At 33.9% G+C, this 20,784-nt stretch overlaps 1 pseudogene; it reads right to left on the bottom strand.

Moving 5' to 3' along the window:
- Positions 1-4,298: 4,298 nt before the first annotated feature.
- Positions 4,299-17,627, bottom strand: LOC100788293 (eukaryotic peptide chain release factor GTP-binding subunit-like; annotated as a pseudogene).
- Positions 17,628-20,784: the final 3,157 nt, after the last annotated feature.

Genomic DNA, 20,784 nt, shown 5'->3' with positions numbered 1-20,784 from the left:
TGTTACATCAAAGAAGAAATTGAGTAGTTGTTGGTAATAGGCTTTTTCAAGAAGACAAAGCACACATACTCGTTGTCCAATATTATGTCAGTTAACAAAAAGTATGGGCAAGTAAGTGTCTGCTTTGATTTTCATAATTTGAGCTAGGCCACAACAAAGGTTGAGTATGTCATGCTAATCACTGATACATTGGTGGATGTAACGATCGACTAACAATGAAATGATCACCTAGAGGAATGCTAGTGACACTTTCTCTAATCCTCTCTTTATGAGAGTGAAACTTATTGGAAATCATCAATTTTGGTGGCTCTTATTTCTAAATCAGAAAAGAGTCATTAAATGAGAAATGGACCTCACCCAAATTTATAATTTCCAATAATTTTTTGTCAAACATAAAGAGAGTGTCGTTATTCCTTTTTTTGTTTCCCCCTATTGATCTTCTCTTTAAACCAAAGCAATACAAAGCTTCAATAATGTGTGCCTAACTAGCAAAAAGTGGTTAAAAAACATATTTGCCTACAAAGTTGGAAAAGTGCTTTGAGGATGTCCACCATAAATGAGTAACCAAGCAACTCTCACATAAAAGCACATCACCACACCTTTTGCATTGCCAGTCATATGCAATATTAAATTTGTCCACCAGTTCATTCATTAAACTACACCAAGACAAAAGATAAAAAAAGAACATCTATTAATAGCACAAGCATTCAAGGTTACACTTTTGAACTGAAATAATGTTCATATTTCTTTTCTTGAAAATATATTTCAACATCTTGGGAGACATGGAGATAATATGACTATTGAAGGGCTAGTCAATTCAAACTAACCGGTCAACATTTTTTATATAGCAAAAAGTGAAGAAAGTGTTTAAGATCATTAGACAAGATTAAAAGGGAGGATTTATGGAAAATTGGGCTTCATGATTCTACAACACAATATCAAGCATAATGTCATACTAGAATCCATTTACATACAAGAACTGAAGACCCTATTCAAATGACTTAAGCTTCCTCCCTTAGTAAGCACCTTTAATAGAAGTGTTGAAAAAAAGTCCCTCCTAAAGATTAAGTTTTAACGACAAAAAACTTTCAAGAAGTAAATCATAAGTTTTTTGAACTTAGCTACTCATGGTTGCTTTGAGATGTTCCTTAAAAGACAAGACTTAATTCAAAAGCATGAAGAAAGTTGTAAAGCATTGGCCTACAACAAGAGCACTCCAGACATAGATTCTATTAATTTAAAAGAAGTGCTAGCAGAAGGAGAGTTAATAAGAACCTAAAAAGAAAGTTGTGTTTTCTTGATCAAAATGTAGATATTTGAAGCTATGTATGATTAGAGGCATGAGTTTGGGGGTATCTTTATACAATGGATAGATATTAGAAGCTACACATGACTCAAAGATCATCACAAGATGCGTTGCAAAATAGTTGGATGAAGATAGAAGAGTCTACACTATCCAAAAACACACACTAAAGGTTACAAGTCAGAATGCATGCATAAATGTCCTGAAGCATTTTTGGAAGCTAAAAGTTCTCTAGAAGTCTCTCAAAGACATCATCAAGTATTGACCAAAATAAGCAACCAAAAGACTAAATGTTGAAGCACAAGCACTACAATAATCAAGTGTATCCAGAAGACATGTTGTAGGACAATCTTTAGAAGAATTTCTATGACAAATCTCAAGAATTCATGAGAAACCACTAAGACCAAAAATAAGCACCAACATATACTTTTCAAGTTTAAAATGTGCATGCAGTTGACAGTGGAAGAAAAGATCATGGACAAAGAAGTAACTTTCAGAGAGTTACAAGCTATAGAAGACATTGAAGAGAAGACAAACATTAACTACCAACCATGTGAACTTGGACAACTTATACAACATTTGGATTTTAAAATTCTACCTCCAACATCCAAAAATGACTAGCTCCAAGGCTTATATAAGGAAGTAAATTCGAACCAGCAAAGTGCAAGAAAGAAATGTCGAACCAAGAAGGAAAGATCAAAGTAGAATCAATTCAAGAATATCCCTTATAAGAAATCTCAACCAAAACTCTCTAGGCTAAAGCAAAAGCTAATTCAAAAGAGTTTGTAAACACTTTCAAATATGCTTTGGCTTGGAAGGGGTAGCAAGGGATAAATCAGTGTTTGGGATGAAGAAACATGGTCATGTGTCATTTCAAATCTTCACTAGGATACTTTTGCAGTTTGGATTTTGGGACCAAACCTCTGATAAACACGCTCCTTCTTCTTTCTTCCCTAATTTTTGCCTAGGCTGCCCTTTCGGGTTTTCAACCTATCAGGTGAAAACTTCTGATCTGCCCCTAGGTTTGCTTGAGGCTCATGCATAGTGCCTCTCATTTCCCCAGTGTAGGGCTCTGAGGTATCTATGGATGTCTTTTGTAATGACCTTGTAGCAAGGAAAAATGAAAGAAACTGTGCAGGTTCTCGAAAATGCATTTTCAAGGACGAGAAATATTTAGAAGATTTTCAATTGACAAATTAAGTCGAATGACTCTTGTTCTTGAGAACTCACTTTTCTCTCAAAAGACAACTTTTAAGAATGATAAAATGAGGTCACATGAATGTCTGTGTTTCTTATTTTTTATTTGAAACACAGTCAATCAAACATTTTTCTTTTTCTTTTTTTTTTGGTGATTAACTTTACTCGTCGTTTACAACACCCCCACCAAACGTGTAAAACGAGTAATTTTTGATTGAACAGACTTGGAGATCAACTTAGGAACATAAGTCACTTGAGCAAATAAGCCAACGACGTACATTCACATTCCAGTGAATGTTAAATAAATATGCAAAAATGTAATTGTGAGAGAATGAGAGGCAAGGACATCAAATTTATCCATATTATTAGCATTGTGACTGTTGTTTAGAGTAATGACATAAACTTGAAAATCCTAATGATTCATTAGAGACATCTAACAACAACCTTCAAATTGCCCCAAGTATCATGTGCAGTATCACTCGACAACATCAGAATTCAAAAGCAATTGTCCTCCTCGAATATTAGCCAGCGTGCATCAATTAGACTTTGCACCTTATGTTTCAGGGTCATACAATGCTCAATGGAATGCCTCGGAACTCCTCCATGATAAGCACATGTTGCATTCGAGTTGTATCCTCGAGAAATTGGAGGTTGAAGAATCTTTGTTGGGATTATGGCTACCATTTCATTATTGAGTAGGTATGGGAGTAAGTTAGCATATGACACCGAAATTGGGGTGAATTCTACAGGCTTATTTTTTGGAAAATTCCTTCCCTGGTTGGTGTTTTGGTTCATATTAAGGGTGGTGTTTGGCCTCAAATGTGCAGCAGGCGGGTTTTGTGGCCAATTTAGGGGTGGCCCTTATGGATGATTGGGTGTTCTTGGCTAGTAGAATGGTGGGTAATAAGAAGGACTAATGTTGGCTGAGTATTGATATTGTTGAGCTAGTGGAAATTTGGCCCTATAGGAACGGCAGTCACAACATGGGTTTCTCACTCCTTCTTATTCTCTCCGTTTGCCCCAGGCTTCCTATTCATTGAAGCAGCATAATCAAACTTGCCTCTTCTCAGACCCACTTCAATCCTCTCGTCAGCAAACACTAAATCTGCAAAGCTTGAAATGATGTAGCCCACCATCTTCTGATAGTAGAACACCGGTAACGTGTCTACTATCATTGTTATCATCTTCCTCTCCATCATTAGGGGCGCTACTTGAGCTTCCAGATCCCTCCACTTTTGGGCGTATTCTTTGAAAGATTCATGTTCCTTCTTACACATGTTATGTAGTTGCATTCTATCCGGAGCCATATCAAAATTGTACTGATACTGCCTAATAAACGCAATCATTAGGTCCTTCCAGGAATGAACCCAGAAAGGTTCCAGATTAGTATATCAGGTGACGGCTGCCCCTGTAAGACTTTCTTGGAAGAAATACATCAACAACTTTTCATCTTTCGCGTATTCCCCCATTTTCTTGCAGTACATCCTCAGGTGATTCTTGGGGCAAGTAGTCCCCTTATACTTCGGAGGAATGACCACGTCAGGCACTAGGCACAACTCTGCCATATTAGCAAAGGCATAATTTTCGCCTCCTTCAATGACCTTCAGTCTTTCCTCTATATGATCAAATTTCTCCCTTTCCACCATAGCAGAAGGCCCTCCTCCCATTGCAAAATGTAAGGGTTGGGGTTGTGGGCGATATTGAGGCCTCCCAAAGTGTTTGGCAGGGGTACGCCACAAAATGTCTGCCCCTCAGTGGCATATCCGAGGTGAGACTCGAAGTCGACTAGAGTGTGGTCTCAGGGTACTTCATGTGTCTTTCCCATGGGTTGAGGGACCTGTACATGACCAGATTGGGGTTGTTGGCTCTCAATGGGTATGAGAGCGGAGTTATCAACATTCTCATCGGGAGCCTGTGCAACATTGGGTGGTGTATAGTTGGTGTTGGACATGTGGCCTCAGAAATCTTAAGAAGGGGTGAATTAATTTCCCACTAACAAACTTTTAACCCCCTTCTAAAAGAGATAGGTTCAGAATGCAGAAGAAGCAACAATCAATTTAATAATGTTCTTTAAACATGAAAGACAAAATTGATTACAACAAAATAAATGAGATAAGGGAAGAGATAATGCAAACACAATTTTTATACTGGTTCGGCAAAGCCCGTGCCTACATCCAGTACTCAAGCAACCCACTTGAGATTTCCACTCCCTTTGTAAAAATCTGTTTACAAAGTTTGAACCACATAGGGACAACCCATCCCTTGTGCTCAGGAATCCTTACAACTTAAGAGACCCTCAGTCCCTTAATCAATCCCTTAATCGATTACCACATTCTGTAATCAATTACCATGTTTCTGAAAATGCAAAACAAAGAGGGTTTGGAACGAATTAATCGATTATCATATTTTATAATCAATTGAATCAGTTTTAGTTGTTAAAATTATAAATGCCCTCACTTATTGTTTCTAATTAGTGACTCATGATACAATCTTATCTTTTAGAAAACACATTCTAAGAGTCATCTAAGGGAATTACTCTGCATTTTTTTAAGTGATTCAAGTTGATCAAGATTCATTCATTTTTCATCATGAGTTGATAATCAAAGGAAGAGCTTGAAGATGTTGTGATCTGCACATCAAGGTGTATTCAATCAAATTTTGATTTCTTTATAGATTCTGGTATAGGTTAGGGTTATCAAGGGTTTGTGTGAGTTAATAGGGTTTCAACTCCTAATCCTTCTCTTATTGCAAAAACATTATATGTCATCAATTATAGTCACTACGATTAGATATTTTTTCTTAACAATTAATATCACGCTATGATATGATACATTTTCGCAACAACTAAAGTTGTTACAATAAAGTCTTTTGTTACCAAGATTAATTATTGTTATATTTTCTTAATAATAAAAAGTTGATGCCATTAACAATCATTTGTTAACTATCTATATCATTGCAAAATTTAATAAAAAAAATATTTTTATTTTAATGATATTTATATATTATTTAAACACAAATGAAAATATTGTTGTTGAAAATAAAATATCATAAATTATTATAATGAGTAAAATTCTAAGTTGTAGTTTTCACAATTAAAAACTAACACGTATATAATTGACAAATAAAGATGGAATGGAACCAAAATAGAAAAGGAGACTTTAAATAATTAAATGTGTGAGGATTCAAAATAAAAACAATAAATACACTAAAAGAAACTAAGTGGTTTCGTATTTTCAATACAATAAAGAAATAATTCTATACAAGCAAATTCTATTGTACTCTAAGCTTTTCCATTTTTAGGATCAAGTTGAACACAAGAAAACACATTCAGAGTCTTCTTTATGTTTCGTATTATTAGTTCAGGTACCTTGTTTTAAAGGCATTTTCTAATAAATAAAATAATAGAAAATATATCAATACAATCAGTGCCCCTTGCCTCACCAGTAATAAAAACATAAAACCTCGGCTACCCATTATTACCTATCCCTCAATAAATTATACCAAGAACCTTTAAGATATGATATTATTTTAAACCAAAAACACCACAAGTGTGGAACATAAAACCAAAAGTCCACATGGAATACATCAAGAAAGCCCATAAGAAGCACAATCATTCAATCCAATTCTAGAAAATGAAAAAATTAAAAAAAAAATAGAAATAGAGCATGCCCTGCCAAAAAGAAAACAACTTTGAGAGAAAAAAATGTTAAATACATTGTAGTCAGTCAATTAGTGAGGTCTTTAAGACTCTTTACATTACTACATAAAAGGGCTTTAGAACCGATGTTGAAACTATCATCATTGAAAGTAGACATTTTTTTCAACATAAAATTGATATTGAAAATCATTATTTACATCGGTTCTGGCTAAAATCGATGTAGAAATGTGACAAAAAGTGTGTATTCTAAAGTATTTTCTACATTGGTTCTGAAAAAACAAATGTTAAAAGTGCTATATAGCATCAATTTTTGGCAAAACCGATATTAGCAACAACAACAATAATAATAATAGAATGAAACTAAATACAGAGAAATCAAACTACCATCAATAACAAATTGATCCTCTCGATTTGAGACTATGAAAATCAGTAAAAAAAAAACATTGGAAACTGCTTGGGGCACCCATCATTTTTGTTGGTACACCCAACAGTTTTCCAAAATATCAAAAATGTCCTTATGAGTATTTTCGGTTATAAATAACATATTGTTTTTTCATTTCTATAACGCTTTTTTTTTTGTAAAATCGCACTCCCATAGTGTAACTTGCTTCTGTTTGTGTTCTTTTGTGAGCGTTTATTGTCGTCGGGAGTGTACGTGCGTTGTTTACGGATATACGGTGAAGTTCAGTGATTTTTCGTCGCCGGAGAAGAAGATGTGCATATTTTAAATATATATATATATATATAATTTATTTAGAATTTTTTTATACATTTAATTTATTTACAAAATTTGATATTTAACTAAATGTTGTATTTAGATGTTTATTACAGTAATTAATAGTTAAACAAGTTTGGTATTTAATTGAATGATGTATTTAGATGTTTATTAGAATGATTGAAGATTAAAAAAAATATGGTATTTAATTGAATGATGTATTTAGATGTTTATTAGAACAATTGATAATTAAACAAAGTTGGTATTTAATTGAATGATGTATTTAGATATTTATCATAGTGATTGAAAATTAAACAAATTTGGTATTTAATTGAATGATGTATTTAGATATTTATATATGTAAACAAATACATTATTAGATCAAAATTAACTGTAATAAGGTTAAGAAATACATTAGTAAATTTATTAAATTTTTATTAAATCTATGATTTTTATTTACAATTTATATATGTAAACAAATTAATTATTAGATAAAAATTGTTTGTCATAAAATTTATTATGTAAATTTACATGTGCATTAAATATACATTTAAAATTTTAGTGTTACATATAATGACATTAATTATTTTAATATAATTGGTCTATTAGTTCAATTGATTAAAATGTTATGTTAATAATATGAAAGTCACATGTTCATCTATATCAAGGAGTCTCATCTTGTATGGTAAGAAGGTAATTCCACAACTCAAACCTATGACAACTCCAACCATTGCATTTTTTTAATAAAAAGGAAAAAAGGACAAATTAGATTCTAGATTCACAATGCAAAAAAATAAAAAATAAAAAATGCACTTGATCGAACACGCTACAATACAGCAGCTCCAGTCTTCACAAAGAGAACTTTCTTTTTCAAAGGCTTATGTGTCTTTGTATCAATTTGCTGTAAAAGTTCAACAATCTCACATTCCTCAACCGCAGAGTGCATGTGCAAAATAGCCTTTTACCCAACAGTAAAAATAGCCTATAGATTATATATAAAGATTTTAATGTCCTAGATTAATTAATTAATATAAAAACTAAAAAGCTAACATCCAAATGTCGAAGATGAGGGAGAAAAAAATGCATACATTGTCTAACAATTCAAGGATCACCAACTGAGTAACAAACTCAGTGAGTGTTGGTATTGGATTAGCTGCAAAAGGGAAACCCCATAGAGCACATATGTATAATGTTAGCATAGCAGTCATATTGCTATCCACCATCTATTGCCAACCCCTTGGCACCGCTTTCCGGAATTAATTGCTATGATTAAGAAAAATGGTAAATGCTAATCAGTGTGCTTTTGAGACATTGATTAAAAAACTAAAAGAGAAAAGTTTTTTTTAAGATGTGTAAAATTCTATACCTCATGATTTTTTTTGGATTTTCCTATGTTCTCCTTTTAACTCCTTAACCAATGTCTTAAAAACATTAGTTAACAACACCCTTAAAAATTATCTTCTTCCAAAATTTACTAGTTATGTCTAGCAAAATTTTAAATGAATAGAGGGGAAAAAATCCTTACCAACACTAGACATGACAAACCCAAATTATATCTATTCTTCTTCGATAATTTAATCCGTAAATTTTCACCTAACTCTAACACATTTAACACGATCCTCATCAATAAATATGGCAACATCTTTTACTTTATCTTGCAAGTTCATAGGCAATTTTCACCCATTTCGTGTTAAACAAGCTTACAACAACCTAAAGAATAAATAAATAAACTACCTTATTTGGCATGCGCAACAAGGAATCTCCCACACTAACAGTACCAGATTTAACCTTTCCCATAACAACAGCCCCCGTGTCTTTGACTCTGTAAATAATTGGTATCCTGAAAAATTTAGAACCTCCATCTTAGCAAAGATGTTGAAATAAAACAACAAGGACCTCGAAAGTGGGAACAAGATGGTCAGAAAGACAATACCTGAAAGGACCGCTAGGTCATGGTGGAACTTCAATAGCATCAAGGACCTCAAAAAAGCAAGCCCCATTCCATCATGGACAAACACTATCCACTCTTGTTTTCATGTTTGTACTCTTTTGACCAGATATCGATAAAAACAAGACATCTATCTGTTAAATAAATAATTAGTAAATAATTTCATTTACACAATTAAGTGATCAACTAAACTGGTCAAGATATATACATAAAATAAATTCTTGCTAAGAAATGCTTTCGAAACACAGGGCTTTCCATGTCCATTTTCACAAGCTTTTCAAATCCTACGCCATAGAGATAACATGTGGAGCAGAAAGAGAATAACCTTCACACAACCTAAAGGCCATTGAATCTCAATTCTTACTTTTGTAAATCAAAAAACAAGTTGTTCATTTTGTACACTAGGTTCAACATCATCCCCCATCCTTATGGAACTTAATATATAGGATCTCAAACCTGCTCAACGTTTTGTGCAAATAAACTACTAATCATATTCAACTTGTCCCAAACTTTAGCAGTTTTAAGCAAGACAAAACATTTCCCACTCAAGAAGACAACAAGCTTAAAGAGTGAAAATGACAAACAGTCCCTCCAAATTACATTTTTTAGTATATGATATAATGCATGTTCTCCATGTAAAAGCTAAATAGCCTGCTCATTATAAATCACACATTCACACCAACATCCAACGATTAAAAAACAGATGAATTAAAAAACAGGAAACATAAATCCCAACATTTTCTCAAACAAATAAAAGGCAGATACTTTTCTTTACATTATACCTAGACTACTTTAGAAATGGAACCATCTTTGACTGAATTTCATCATACCTAGTGGTACATCAGCAACAAGAAATCTCATTAAAATGGCATATAAGCATAGAAGGAGTGTGTGTGTAGCAAGAAAGTGAGAGAACCTTTCTTTTGACCACTACACAATATCCTCATCCATTTTATTGACAACAACAAAAAGCTTAGCCACACCTAGCGTTTTCGCAAGCTGGACATGTTCATGAGTTTGTCCACGTCTCTCATATCCAGTTTTAAATTCTCCCTTATGAGCAGAAATAACCTGATTGATGGGGCATAATAGACAAAGATAGGTATATCATCAAATGCCTGTGAAGAAGCATATATGTTGTGTCCAAGAAACAAATTCATGACATAAATCAACTAACCAACACTCAAATATCAGCTTCAGATGCACTGAAATACCTGAAACACACTAGAAGGGGGGCTGAATAGTGTAATGAATAAAAACTTAATCTTTCGAAAACTTTTAAAAGTTTTTCTCAAACAATTATCAATGGACAATGGACTTTGTCCAAGGGGCTTGAAATTACTTTGTGCTTAGAAAACCAGTTCACAAAACTTGGATACAGCATTGTACTAATTTATAGAAATGGACTAGTTATATAGAAGCAATAAAGAAAATACAAAGGTTTTATGCTGGTTCACCCCAACTCTTGGGCTAAGTCTAGTTCTCCTTCAAACCTTGAAGGGTTTCACTAATCAATTCTTTGATTACAACCAAGTATTCTCTATGTCACTTCTGGCTACAGTGAGTACTCTCTAGGCCACTCCTGGCACTATACTTAGTCTCCCCCTAAGATTAAGACTCAGGTATTCTTTGTCATTAAGTCACAAACAATATATGTTTGATAGAAAATGTGTTCTTAATCACTCAAAGAGTGTTTACTCAATAATCTCAAATACAATGAAACTTGCTAACTTAGCAAAGCTAAGATTCACTCGATTTGTTCAAGTTTCATTTGTCCAATAAACTGATAGTGTTACAACACTTATTTGTTTATTTGTCGCAACCTGGGTCACGATAGGACGACGATAAAAAGATAGAGAGGTTTTTTTTAAAAAAAAAAGAAAACTGGAGAGTCGTCACCAATATTTATTTAAGGAAAACGTAAGGAAAACCAAAAGAGATAAGGAATGGTCTACAATTTGAGAAAAAGAGTTTAGAAGTTGTTTACGTACGGGGAAGGTGTTAGCACCCCACGCGTCCATCATGAAGACCACACCCTTTAATCGAGTATGCCAAAAATAAAGTGACATTTTATTTAGTTATCTTTCCTTGAGAACATGAGTTGTATTTGTTATATATTTTTATTTAGAAAAAGAAAACAAGTTTTTTTTTTAATTTTTTGAAAAGAAAGGATTTTATCTACCCTTGCTCTTACGTATCCCCAAGTGCAACAAGAAAATCAGACTTACGTACTTCTTTGGGAAGAAAACAGCTTGCGTGTTGGGTTGATTCTATCCTTTTGAAAGATTTGTTTTAATTGCATGAAAAAGAGTTGTTAAGGCATTGGACCTTGAAAAGGCGTTGAACTTTAAGAAAACAATAGAGAGAATCACTTAAGGCATTGGACCTTGAAACGATCTCGAGTAATGTATAATTTTTGTTAAGAAAAAGGAGAATTGAGTGATCATTTACTTGAGTATTTTTACCATTTTAGAAAAGAATTTAATTTTGTGGTAAATTTTGTGAAGTCAAGCAAATCAGAGACTCAAAAATTTACTCACACGTTAATGAAACACCACCAAGCAAGTCGGAGACCTAGCATGGAGTGCACGAAATGAAAGTGCAAATACTAATTCGGAATTGCAAAAATAAATAAAATAATTGACATGGCCCTATGTAATTAATTAAATGGGCAAGGAGTGCACAAATAAATCAAATGGGAATGAAAAGGGATAGAATAGAAGCGGGGATTATACTTAGTAATTAAGGGTATGTGGTTGAAACGTGGGAGAAGATAAAATAAATAAGTAACGGAAAATATTACGACTCATTATTAATTAAACTAACTAATTAAGCAATGATAATAATAAGACAATCAACCTGAAGAATAAAACAAATAATAGAGACAAACAATGACTAAAATAAAGAGCTAACTATTAGTATACTTATTTAATATTATTATTATTATTATATTACTTTTGGGGGGTCAAAGTCAAAGGGTTGAATTTGACATAGTAAACACTGATGGAGTGTTGACATCGCGGGCCTGGTTATCAGCCTAGGTGACAGGGATGCATACATGGATAAAGGGGGAGTAGCTAGCAATATTTGTTTAACTTCTGACTTAACAAAAATCTATTGGGCCCAAAATGCAAAGGGGTGTATGTGTAAATGAGGGAGTTGTAACTAGTAGTATTTATTTTATTTCAGACTTATCGAAAATAAGCTAGGCCTAAAATAAAAAAGGGTATGTGTGTAAAGGAGGGGGTGTAACTAGTAGTATTACTTTTATTTTCTTTTTTACAAACTAGGTCCACCTGCCCATTTCTTTTTATATTGATTGGGCTACGGTTGTGACCGGATCAGGGCGACTCGACCCAACCTGCAAGCAAGGAAATGGTTGGAAAACCCTAGGTGCAACGGCAGCACCCTAACGGCACTGAAGGTGTGCACCACCATGGAGAGTGGTCTGGGCATTGATGCCATCGGGCGCAAGGCACGATGGCACGAGACGACCACCAGGCCAACGGCGATGCGACGCGGAGCCACGACACTGGAGGTCGCAAATGATTGCAAAAACCCCAGTCAAACAGCAAGAGACGTGAGAAAGAACCAACTCGCATGACCTTGAGCCACCATGACAAGGCTAGAGGTCACGGCAGTGGTACGAGGGAGACTCACCGCCACGGCGGGGTCACGGGAAAGGCAACGCATATGCCTTGTCAGAGCTAGTAAAAAAAACAAAACACCACAAATGAGGAAGATGATGACGAAATGCTTGAATAAACTAACAACAAAATGAAATGATAAGCAACAAACAACAAAAATAACCTATACGGATCTCACCAGGGGCCAAGGTGCTCACGGATGAGATGAAATGAATAAGAAAGAATTAAGAAAATGAAAGAGAAAATAGGAAAGAGGAGCAAAGGAGAGGGAAGGAATAAAGGGATACCTGAGAAAGCTCTCTTCCTTCTTTGGCCACGAAGCCAAATGGCACTACTAGATTGGTCACTTTTTGCACCCCGGTATCCGTGCTTCTCTTCTGTGAAAAAACATAGACTCCCCCTCCCCCCTCTCCATTTTTACTACTCCTCTTTCTATCCTTTTTTACCTAAGAGAGTCCATTAGGTCCTTTTGGGATATTTTTTTTCTTTTTTTTACTATCATTATTTTTTTCATATATATTTATTTTTATTATTATTAGGATTATTTTTTTATATTTTTTTATTTTTCACTTGGACGGAATTAGGGTCTGACGGTCTCAGATTATTTTCTTATGATTGAACTAACTTAACACAAACGTCTTCAAGCTTTATATAGACTTCAGAGCTTCGATCGTTGAGAGATCTCAGCTAGCCGTTGTCTAATAGCTTTGGTGCTTGACACGAGGTCATTACTATGCAAAGAGAGAGTAGGGACCACAAACACTTTCTGCAACATATCTTCAGAGAAGTACAATCTATCAGTGTCACCCAATGCTCAGAGCTGACTTTTATTGTATGGACCGAAAGAAATGTTAACAATATAAGATAAAAGGAATTAAGAATTTCAAGACAAGACAATTTAAATATTTTCTTTTGTGCGCTATGGCACGAGTTTCTTACTAAGCATATGGATGTTACTTTCTGATGATTGTTTTTAGTACTTAAGAATCAAGTAATGGTTTCATTGTTTTTGTACTGTGAGTCAAGTGCTAAAGCAACACTTGTTTTCTCATTATTGGATGTTGAAGCAGTATAAAGTTTAATATATGAACATGTAGCTTAAGAACGAAAGTTTAATATATAAAATTTATACTTTGTTAACCTCAAAACCTTAGGAATTTAATTGTTTGGTACTGTCCAATGTGACTTTGACGCAACCAAACTTAACAATCTCCCCCTTTGTGATGATGACAAGCAATATAAATTTTAATATCAAAAGGATAAGATAAGGAAATTAAGATCAGAGTATCAGAGAAGTTTAGGATGTACTATTGCACACCACTTACTCTTGGTTTGTGTCTCTGAAGAATATATCTTTGACACTCAACAAACTTTTTAATTATCAGAGTATAAAGAGATTTTCAAAAACATAATCAGAGCAGGTATTGCAGAATTAGAGCAATTATGTTATCAAAATGATTAAGCAGATTATATGAAGATAAATGAGACTCTCCTTGAGTTCATTATCTTATGCATGTAGCATAGAATATGTATTAATCAAAACATACACGGTATATGTGTAGGAAATTAAAAAACATGAAAGCGCACATATGTGACCACCAGAACACTTGTTTTATTAAACTTGAAAAATAGTACAAATGCTTTATAAATCAAAATTCATATTCTACTTTCTCTCCCTTTTTCACTATAAAAAAACATGAGTTTGAAGAGAAAAAGGAAAATAACTTGGGACATCATTGTCAACCCTCAGTGGACGGAGGTGGAGGGTTTGATCGTGGTGATTTCATTGGTGAAGGCGAAGGTGCAGGCATAGGATTTTTAGTGGTTGCAAGTAAAGGAATAGTAGTTGGAGGAGGTTGAGGTGGTTGGATGGTTTGAGGCAGTCATTGTTGCATTAACAAGTTCATGTTAAATAGCACCGAGTCGTTGAAAGACTTGAGGGATGACTCCAAAGTATTCTTTATCAGCAAATTGGTTTCCATGCATTCAGCAAGGAAACTTTTCTCGATAGTTTCTTCCTTGTTGGCCTCTTGAAGGCATAATAGCTCTTAAAGGCGCTCTTCAAACACACCAATTAGAGAAACTGTGGTCAAGGGGGTTATTTCTCGTGGAGTATTGGAAGCGATGATTGTTGTAAGTGCATCTTCAGGAATAGGTTGGGAAGTGACTTCAGGGATGGGATGTGTGACCTTATAGGAAGTTTACTGGAAAACATGTAAGTGAGAACAAAGCATGCTGAAAAGTCTTATGTTGCTTTGTGGGCATAATCATTGATCTTGAAAATAGTCGAAGCAAATTGTCGAGGTCTCGAAAAAGGGCTACCTACAGAGGGGGTTATGATCGGTGGAAGTTTCTGACAACAAGGATGTTGAGTGAAGCATTATCATGTGAAGTTTTGTAATGTGTGAGCCGCCGAGAAGTCAACAATCAAGAGCGTTACAAATGGTATCTAAGTAGACCTTTCTCCTAGTACGGTGTGGTTTGAGGATGAACTAGGCGGAAGTTGGTGGGCTTGTAACACCCTAATCAAATCACACCCAAATAAGAGGGATCCAAGCCTATGAGGTATGAGGCTGTACAGTTAAGGATGACTTAAAGGAATTAATCGGTACTACCTATACTAATAAGATGCATATACTTTTTGGTAATCCATCACTCAAGAATTTCACAATTAAGCATGTGTTGGTTTAGCGTATTTATAAGATGGGTGACCTTCTAGGAAGCTTTCCGAAAAGCATGTGAATGAAGGCAAAGCACATTGAAAAGTCTCGTGTTAGTTTATGAGGACAATCATTGCGTTGAGTCCAAAACCCTTGGTGTTTTAATTATGACAAACCTTCTGAACACAAATCATAAGCATTCTAAGTTTATGCCTACTGATGAGTTTGCTTAAGTGTATTTAGAAGAAATTTTTTGTAAAGAAAGACAATTAAAGCAAACTCAAGGTTGTCATAAGTCACTCAAAATGAATACTCAAAGTGTCATTGGCTATGTACTACAATGAAGAACTCATCATGCTCACTGAATGAAGAGAAAAACTTCTAGCCATGAGAAGTAATCAGCAACTAAAAGACAAGAAAAATGTTACAGACATGAAGATCTGCATAATAAACATGACATGAAGAACAATATTGTTGCAACACACTCATAATAGAATTTCATCAATAGAATGAGTTCATTTTAGACATTGTATGTATAGTTCTAGAAATGCAATTGAGTAGTTATTGGTGGTTGTGGAAAGCTTAGAAGTCTCTTTAACTTTCATGAACAAGTTGTGGTCTGATACAACCTGGATCATGGACAAAATTGAGCCTAAAGTTGTAGACTCTGGTTTGCTTGGAAAGCTTGATATGTGTGCAGTAATTTGAAAACTACTTGAGCTATAGAAGTCCATTTTAGATGATCTCAATGGATGTGGAAATATAAGAGAAAGATATACATCTTTCATGAATAATTCATGGGCTAATAAGGCTTAGATCTTGGAAGAAATTGATTATGAAGATAGAAATGTCATTCTGTCCTCAGAATATAACACAGCTGCAATGATTTGAAGATTGCTTATGTTGTAGCAGTCCAAATGACATGAAACCAATGCTTGAATGTCAAGGATGGAATTCTCTTTAGATTTTATGAAGACATCAAAATGTATTTTGTCCATTGAAAGGGTCAAAGAAATAAAAAAAATAGTAGCAAGCATAACATGCTACATCAAGCTCACACCAGAATGTTTGGAATACAAGTATGTCATGTCATCTCATCCACGCATTCCTATAAGAAGAACATTTAGTGTCTTGTCATCTACATCAGAGAACTATCTCAAAGCACAACATCAAATGCAAGAAAGCTATGCAAGCCAACATATATGAAAATGAAAGATATACAAAGAGCAAAACATAGCAAGTGTTTTGATGAGTTCAGAACAAGCTCAGAATGGATGTCCTAACTATGCTTTCAAGTGAGAAGTTTTAGAATATTTGAAAGTGATGAATTTAGTGCTTCCCTCCCTCTATAAATCTTAATTTTACCATGTTGCAAAGACATCAAGAAGGCCTTACTCAAAAGAACTATCAAAGGCTACATTGAGTAGACAACATCAGAATGAAGCTGTTTCAAAGTCAACATCTGAATGGTGTACTTGAGGACTCTAAGAATGAGAACATCTAAATGATACTCTGATGACAGTCTAGGATCAAGACAAGATAGAGTCTGAGATGACTACATCAAAATGATGTATTGAAGTCAAGATCATGCAGTATCTACATATCAAAATGAAACTGCATCACAATCTACATTAGAATGATGAAGAACTTGACTTTGAAAACTAAACTTCAGAATAAGGCTTAGAATGCACCTAAAAGACAACATCAATTCTTCCATATGTTGCCACACATATAGAGGGCACATTAGAAGATTGGGGTTGAAAGCATATCAATTTTCATATGTTGCCACACACATTAAGGACACATTAGAAAGTAAATGCTAACTATATTAGAAGATGCACAAGTGGAAAGTTGAGAATGCCTTAAGAAGATTTAGTGTGCAACATTAGAATGAAGACTATAGAGAATTTGTGAAGTCTTCATCAAGGATAGAACACTAAGACAACACAACAATAACCTTCACATGTTACCTATGTTAAAGTATGTTACTTCAAAATAACTTGTATTGTGGTAATGTGTTTGGATATGTGGAGTTGAGCTATCTACATTGTCATATCATGTTATCTTCATCAGAGGAACCTAAGGGTGTTCACGGGTCCAGGTCAATCCATGACCTAACCCGACCCAATTATATTGGGTTGGGTTTTAAAAGTGTTTAGGTCAAACCCAACTTGACCTAATGTAAACCCGATTATGTTCGAGTTGGGCAACGGGTTATGAATTGTTAGCCTATGACCCAACCTGATCTGGTCATATATAATAATTAAATTAATATTATTAATAAGAAATAAGAAATATCTTAAATAGAAAGTTAGAAACTACTGAAACTAGGGTTTTTGGTTCTTGATCTTGACTCTCTCTCTCTCTCTCTCTCTCTCATTCTTCAATCTTCCCCACTCCCCACTAACATTGGCGCCTATCACCGACTTACCTTTCACACCAGCCACCACCCCCCACTGTCTTCTTCAATCTTCCCTTCATGTCACTCTGACCAATCATCCATGGTCCACACTCCCCATTGCCGCCTCTCTCTCACTGACTCGCCTCTTAGCTCTCACACCGGCCACCTGCCCCCATTGTCTTCTTCAATCTTCCATTCGTCTCACTCTCACACGAAAGCAAAAGCTAGAAAGTCCAATTATCGCTAAAGCAATGCTCACACTCTCGTCAATTGCTGCAACACAACGGTCCAAATTGGGCCCAGAAAAGAGGGGAAATTTTACAGTTGGTTGTAAAACTTGACCCAACCCACTCAGGTTGCACCCATGGTGAGCCAAGTTAGCCCACCTAACTTACCTAAAAAAATAACCCATTAGTATTTTGTAATATTTTTTAAGACTTTAAAGTGTTTTGTTCATTTAACTAGAACTAGAATAAAACTCACCTAAAATATGTTTTTAGTATTTTGTAACATTGTTCAACATTATTTTATTTAGTGTTTTGTTCTAGACTATTTTTAAAATTTTTGTTATTATAGTTCTAGACTTCTAGTTTGTGAAAATAAGTCTTGTTGTGGTGTGTGGATAGTGAAAAATATAATTTAACGAATACTTTTAAAATTTATCCAAATTTATTTTTCTAAAAGAAATGATTTTCTTTTTGTTGAATTTTCTTTTTTAAAAAAATATTTTTTATTTTATTTTAGGTGGGTTGATGGGCAAACCCGTTTAACCCACAACCCATGTAACACCCCGATGAATCACACCAAAAACAAAGGGATCTGAAAGTTATGTAGGTATAAGATTGTATGATTGAAAATGATTTAAAGGAATTAATTATGGGAAGGGTAACCTTCTAGGAAGTTTCCCTGTGAGTTGAAAAGTCTTGTGTTAGTCGCATTGAATGAAGTGTCATCGTGTAAGTGTCGTAACGTGAAAGCAGCCAAAAAGTTGACAATCAGAAGCATTACAGTCCATGATGGGTCGAGCCAGATCACTTTTTCTGGAAGTGGGCTGAATTGGACTGACCCGTTTAAAGGATGGGTCGAGGTGGGCCCAACCCACCAAACCGGACCAGCCCGTTTAGACAGCTTTATAACTAATATTAGCCTATATATTGTTAATATATACTAAGCGTTGTTATGTAACTAAATTGTGTATGAATTAAAATCGTTAATTTCTCATAATTCTTTTCTTATCGTGGTTATCTTTTTAATTTAAATTCATAATTATTATTTTTTCATGCTCAGGTTCATGGATGATAAAATTGTATTTTTCTGTCTAACTTGGCTTTCATATTTCTCTAGTAATTTCAATTTTATAGTTTATGTTTTGTTTCAAAATTGTGCATATAAAATATATTTAATATTTATGAAGTGGTAAAATATGTTCCGACTTTCCAATTTTCATTTAAATAATTGATTGAACTCTTCAAACTCTTGTCAATACAAGTTAAACTTCCAAGTTTGTCATGAATCCTTTTTTTTGCGGTTTGTTGGATTTTATTAAAAATGACTTTTTCCTTTGTCTTATTAAGGACACTAAAATGGATTTCGATCATCTTCAATTTTTTCCTCCAACCCTCTCCAGCCGTGATAGTGGTTGTTGGATTATCTAACGTTTCAGTTATGGGAGTTGTTACGTACACCCAGCAATATTGCTGGGGCACCCAGCAAACAGTGAATGGGCAATATTGCCCTTCTACGAAGCCTGTTCCGGAAGACCCTTCTTCCGAAAGAATTTCTGAAAGATGTCACTCTGGAAAACATTCGGAAGAACCTTCTTCCAGAAGAAGAAGGTGGGCTTCCGGAAGAACTTCGGAATACGTTCCGGAAGGATGTGTTCCGAAATTTTTCCGGAAAAAGGGTCTTTCGGAATACCACTTTCTTCTTCCGGAAGAAGGTTCTTCCGGAAGCTATTTTGTTAGCTTTTTATTTTTCAAATTATTTAATTTTAATAACAAAATTACGTTATAAAATAAATAATATTATTGTACATAAATTATTAGTGAACATAATTATGAGTAATATTTGTAATTCCTTTTTTACACGCATGTAAATGTAAATAATAATTTGTGTGACACTTTAGTATAATTTAAATCATAAAAATTAATTATTTCGTATATTTTATATAAAATATAAAATATTTATTATGATAACATTTAATTTGTATTACAAAACTTAATATATAATAAAAAAATAATTATAATTTTATAACAACGTGAAGTAAAAATAAATTTCATTTTATAATAATAACTAAAAATAAAATAATATTTAATGCATATGTAATGACGATTTTGCCTCTGTGTTGTTTTCTTTAAATTTACCGCGCTGCCTTTTTGTTCTACACCCTTCCATTTCACCTTCATTCCTGTCTTCTTACTATTGCTATCCTTTTCCGTAAAGCTTTGAAGATTTGGTGGTCCCATGAAGTAGTTGTTCCGTATTTGAAGATTTGGTGGTCCCGTGAAGCAGCTGTTCCGTATTTGAAGTCGTGTTAGTCATTGTTGTTCCTATTTCGTCGGAGGTACGCATTTATTGTTTTTTTTTTGCGTTTTCTGGGTAGTTGTTTAGAGAAGATGAACAGTAAAAAGCTATTCCGGAAGAACTTTTAACTACAGGAGGAAGTAGTTCCGGAATGAGAATGTTGAATTTCTGGAAGAAGTACTTCTTCCGGAATGTTAGTTTCTTAACAAATTTTTTTAATTTTGTTTTAAAATTTATATATATATATATATATATATATATATATATATATATATATATATATATATATATATATATATATGAATATTATCATTTATAATATCTATATTTTCAATTGTGGATAATTGGTTTAATTAGGTATAATGATTTTGGTATAATATTAAATGATTTAGGTAACATAATTGTATTTTGTTGCAGTAGAAAATTGTTTTATTAGTTTTTTATTATAGTGTTAAGTTTAGTTTAAGTAAATAATGTAGTTATAAATTTAGAATGTATTTGTATTAGTTGTTAATATGTTTGTTATTTAATATCTAGTCAATTTGTGGATGTGGTTATATGATAATTTGAATATACTTCTGTATGATGCATATGTCCTGTTAATATGTTTGTTAGTTAATATGTAGTAAATTTTTGGATGTGGTTATATGATAATTTGTATGTACTTGTGTATGAAGCATATGTCCTTAAGATGGACGAAGATCAATGGACGTATGACTATGCGATGTCACA

This window comes from Glycine max, chromosome 4 (assembly GCF_000004515.6).
Source record: "Glycine max cultivar Williams 82 chromosome 4, Glycine_max_v4.0, whole genome shotgun sequence".
Taxonomy (NCBI): Eukaryota; Viridiplantae; Streptophyta; class Magnoliopsida; order Fabales; family Fabaceae; genus Glycine; species Glycine max.
This window is presented reverse-complemented; position numbering and strand designations above follow the sequence as displayed.